Below are 5,741 nucleotides of genomic sequence, written 5' to 3'. Positions count from 1 at the left end.
CATCTGTAAAATGGGGATGAAGTCTGTGAGCCCTAGGTGGGATAGGGACTGTGTCCAGTCTGATTACCTTATATCTCTCCCAGTGCTTAGAAAAGTTCCTGTCACATAATAAGCGCTTAAGAAATACAATTATTATCATTATTATTATTGTTGTTATTATCATTACTCAATGCTATTTATCTCTGGTCTGGGATAAACCATCCAATGCTGTTCATTTACCTGGCGACTCATTCTAACTCACTCATCATATAATAATGGTGAGATTTGTTAATAATAATGATGGCATTTATTAAGCGCTTACTATGTGCAAGGTACTGGTCTAAGTGCTGGAGAGGTTACAAGGTGATCAGGTTGTCCCATGTGGGGCTCACAGTCTTAATCCCCATTTTACAGATGAGGGAACTGAGGTCCAGAGAAGTTTAGTGACTTGCCCAAAGTCACACAGCTGACAAGTGGCAGAGCCGGGATTTGAACCCATAACCTCTGACTCTAAAGCCCGTGCTCCTTTCCACAGAGCCACACTGCTTCTCTGTTAAGAGCTTACTATGTGTCAAGCACTGTTCTAAGCACTGAGGTAGATACAAGGTAATCAGGTTGTCCCACATTGGGCTCACAGTCTTAATCCCCATTTCATAAGACCATAAGCACAAGTTTTCTTGGGTTAATCAACAACACAGTGCGGCTTTCAACTTGTACTTCCCAAGCGCTTAGGACAGTGCTCTGCACACAGTAAGCGCTCAATAAATACGATTGAATGAATGAATGAATCTGACTGTCAGGTGATGATAATAACGACTGTGGCATTAATCAAGTACTTAATATGCGACAAGCACTGTATTAGCTACAAGATAATCAAGTCAGTGGGACACAGCCCCTGCCCACATGGACCTCACATACTAGGGAGGAGAGAGAACAGGCGTACAGTCCCATTTTCCAGATGAGAAAACTGAGGCCCTGAGAAGTGAAAGGACTTGTCCAAGGTCACACAGCAGACAAGCGGCACCCTCAAGATTAGAACCCAGGCCCTACAACTCCCAGGCCTCTGCTCTTCCCAGTAAACCACGTTGCTTCTCATCACCACTGGATGCTGTCCACCCGATTCTCTCACTGACTGTCTATTTTTAATAAATTTGGACGTTATTTTTGATGAACTTTGGTATGTTTTGAAAGGTTTCTCTTCCAAATCTTCAGTTGACCCCTACACTGCCTCTCCGTATAAGTTTTTGTCTTCTCCCTCAGTGGAGCTTTCTATTTCAGGAAGGATGACTTTTCCTCTGATGACATCTTGCGCTCTGTCAGTTAGCTCTGTGGTTCTGAGGTACACACTGTGTAGCTTCTCCATTAAAGTGTGACTTTCTAGTGGAAGTCTTTTAGACTGTGAGCCCACTGTTGGGTAGGGACTGTCTCTATATGTTGCCAACTTGTACTTCCCAAGCGCTTAGTACAGTGCTCTGCACACAGTAAGCGCTCAATAAATACGATTGATGATGATGATGAAAGGGACCGTGTCATGCCTCAGTAATACTTACATTGTAAGCTCATTGTAGGAAGGGAATGTGTTTGTCTATTGTTATTTTGTACTCTCCCAAGCACTTGTACAGTGCTTTGCACACAGTATGTGCTCAATAAATACTACTGAGGGAATATTCATGGTCTTAGGATAGTGCACAGCAACCAGTAGGCGCTCAGTAAATATCATTGCTACTACTGCTACATTGGCTCAGTGGGAAGAGCCCGGGCTTGGGAATCAGAGGTCATGGGTTCTAATCCCGGCTCCGCCACTTGTCTGCTGTGTGACTTTGGGCAAAGTCACTTCATCAATCGTATTTATTGAGCGCTTACTGTGTGCAGAGCACTGTGCTAAGCGCTTAACTTCACTTAACTTCTCTGGACCTCAGTTACCTCATCTGTAAAATGGGGATTAAGACTGTGAACCTCACGTGGGACAACCCGATTCAGCGCTTAGAACAGTGCTTGGCACATAGTAAGCACTTAACAAATGCCATCATCATCATCATCATTATTATTACTATTATTACTATTGTTGCTTCTTAGACTGTGACTCACCTGAAGGACAGAGGCTGTCAGATTCCCACCTGTATACTCTCTCCCAGCGCTTAGTACAGTGCTCTGCACACAACAGGCACTTAAGGAATGCCAATAATACTACTATTACTATAATTACTAGGCTTCTAGCGTGGCCTTTTTAATCCACTTGCAGGTTTTGAAAACAAATTATTTTGAAAAACGACTCCATTTAGTTTTTCCTACTAAGATTCACATTCTATCACAGTTTCCTTTCCTAAAATTTAATGCCTTTCTCTCGTTTGGACTGTTCTTCCCTACCCAGCAAGGATATAAAATTTAAGTATGCTGCAAACGTTATTGCAGACTGACTCTCCTATATACAGAAAACGCTCTATTACCTGGCTACCATTTGCCTAGACTGTGGACTATCTGTGCCAATTTTTCATGAGAGATTGATTTCAGTGACTGTTATCTAATTTCATTGAATGCCTTGATATTAATCCGTAGAAACAGCGTAGCCTGGTGGAAAGAGCATGATCCTGGGAATCGGAGGACCTAGGTGCTAATCCCAGCTCAGACACTTGCCTGCTTTGTGAACGTGGGCAAGTCACTTCACTTCTCTGAAGCTTAGTTTTCTCATCTGTAAAATGGGGATGAAACATCCGCTCTCCTACCTTAGGCAGTGAACGATCGGTAGGACAGAAAGAGGGTCTGATCTGATTTATTCATATCTATTCCAACACTTGGCACATAGTAAACACTTAAGGAAGACAAGGTAGTTACAATTTAGAAGGGGAAACATAACCTAAAATTGATTACAGGTAGGAGAAAAAGAGAAATGGGATAGGTATATGAGTTAGTGATTAAACAAAAGGGTATGTTCAATAAGCACAAGAATATTAGGGAAAGTTGCTCGCACTGAAGTGCTTAGGGACAAGGGCAGTTCTGAACAGGCAATAGAGGCGTTGAAAACTGGGGAGATTAGGAATTAACTGGGAAAGACTTCCAGGAGGTGATGTAATCTCAGAAAGGTTTTGAAAATGGGAAGAACAGCGGTCTGTCAAATTTGAGCAAGGGGTCAGAGGAAGGAGAGATGAGAATGAGGCACAGAATGTCTACCTCATTCAGTCAATCACATTTATTGAGCGCTTACTGTGTGCAGAGCACTGTACTGAGCGCTTGGGAAAGTACAATATAGCAATAAAGAAAGACTATCCCGGCCCACAACAAGCTCACAGAGTCTAGAGGGGATCCATCGTTCTTGACTGTAGGCTCCACGGAAATCAACATATCATCATCATCATATCATCACCACCACATTATCATTATCGCCATTGTCAACTTTATCATTCATTCAACCGTATTGAGCGCTTACTGTGAGCAGAGCACTGTACTAAGCACTTAGAAAGTGCAATTTGGCAGCACCTAGAGACAATCCCTACCCAACAATGAGCTCACAGTGCAGAAGGGGGAAGACATACCACAAAACAAGACAAAACTAGTAGACAGGCATCAATAGCATTGATATAAAAATAGAATTATAGATATATACACATTAATAAAATAAATAGAATAATAAATATGTACATGTATTCACAAGTGCTGTGGGGCAGGGAAGGGGGTAGAGAAGAGGGAGAAAGTCAGGGCAATGGGGAGGGCAGGGGAAGCAGAGGAAAGGGGGGTTCAGTCTGCGAAGGCCTCCTGGAGGAGGTGAGCTTTCACCATAAACATTATCATCATTATCATCACAACTGTCATCAGTTCTGGATGGACAGTCTGTTCATCTCTGGAACTGCTTGAGGAGAAGAATCAGGCATACTAGCATCAAAATAAATATCTCTTAAAGAAAGTGGTCCCACATACTACATAGTAAGCGCTTAACCAATACCATCATTATTATACTAGCAAAAATAGGGGAGGAATCAGTACTCTGTAAATCATCTGAATTTTACTTTCCAAGCGCTTAGTACAGTGCTCTGCACAGAGTAAGTGCTCAGTAAATAGGATTGAATGCATGAATCATTGGGAAATGAATGTCCTTTGAGAAGAGATTCCTGGAGCAATTCCCTTTGAGTAGAGATTGCCTGAGAAGAGGTGTTCCAGCATACTCTCAGCAAAGGAGAGGAGAAAGTTGCTCATTCTGAAAGACTCGGACTGAGAACTAAAGGGGAGGAGTCTGGGAAGCATTTGGGAGTTGGGGTTTCTTTGGCTATAAAAGGCACAGGCCTTTGTTGTAAAGGCGTGTGTCAACCAGATTACTCTGGGACGGTTTCCCCTGGCATGTGGGACCATGAAGAAAAGCGGCACAGACCATTGAAAAGAGCACAGGCCTCAGAGTCAGAGGATCTGGTTCTAAACCTGGCTCCGCCGATTGCTTGCCGTGTGACTTTGGTGAAGGCACTTCACTTCTCTGGGCCTCAGTTCTCCTCCTACTTAGACCGTGAGCTCCATGAGGGACAGAGACTGTGTCCAACCTAATTGATTTGCCCTATCCCAGCACTTAGAACATTATCTGACACATAACAAGCGCTTAACGAATACTGTAAAATAAACAAACGGTGAGCATCCATCAGACTGCACTGGGACAGCTTCCCCTGGTATGTGGAACCATGAGGAAAAGTGGCAGGGCTTAGTGAAAAGATGATGGGCCTGTGACTCAGACGACCTGGGGTCTAATCCCGGCTCTGCCAGCTGCTTGCTGTGTGACCTGTGCCAAGTCGCTTAACTTCTTTGTGCCTCAGTTCTCCTGCTTGCCCTCCTACTTAGATGGTGAGCCCCATGCGGGACAGGAACTGTGTCCCACCAAATTGACTTATATCTACCCCAGCGCTTAACAAATACTATAAAACAAGGAAACAACAGTGGACATCCACACGATTACAGTGAGACGGTGCCATGGCCATGCTCCTTCTCCTTCTCTTGGACTGTGACTTTCCCATGGAATGGAGTGGAGTCCGCTCTGAATATATCGTGTCTACCACATCACTTAGCACTTAGTCAATGCTCAACAGATAGCGCAATCATTATTCCGGAAGAGGCTGAATGTCTGACCTCTGAGATGCAGCCTAACCCAGAGGAAAGAGCCCGGGCCTGGGAATCACAAGGACCTGGGTTCTAATCCTGGCTCCGCTAATTGTCTGCTTTGTGTCCTTGGACAAGTCACTTCACTTCTCTAGGCCTAAGTTACTTCATCTGTAAAACGGGGATTAAGACTGCGAGCCTTATGTGGGACACAGACTGTGTCCAACCCTATTATCTTGCGTCTACCCCAGAGATTAATACAGTGCTTGGCACATAGTAAGCGCTTAACAAATAACACAATTATTATTTTATTTCTAGACCGTGAGCCCTTTGTTGGGTAGGGGTCTTCTCTTTATGTTGCCGACTTGTACTACCCAAGCGCTTAGTACAGTGCCCTGCACACAGTAAGCACTCAACAAATACGATTGAATGAATGAATGAATAATTATTATCTGAAACCTCGGCCAGACAGGGCCTTACATAGAGAAAGCAGGAAGGATTTTCCTCACCATCTCGTTTAAGACGGCCTTTTGTTTATCTGCGGCAGCTTCCTCGGCAATCACGGGTTTGGCCACGGGTCCCGTTAACTTCAGCCGCCTGACTGGAAATATACAGACCCGCTCCGCCCAGCCCAGGACCCCATCCAGCGGGCCGGACCGGGGGTCTCGGATGTTACCAAGAACAGGCACTCG

The sequence above is a fragment of the Tachyglossus aculeatus genome, chromosome 25 (assembly GCF_015852505.1).
Source record: "Tachyglossus aculeatus isolate mTacAcu1 chromosome 25, mTacAcu1.pri, whole genome shotgun sequence".
Lineage (NCBI taxonomy): Eukaryota > Metazoa > Chordata > Mammalia > Monotremata > Tachyglossidae > Tachyglossus > Tachyglossus aculeatus.
Note: the sequence above shows the minus strand (reverse complement) of the source record.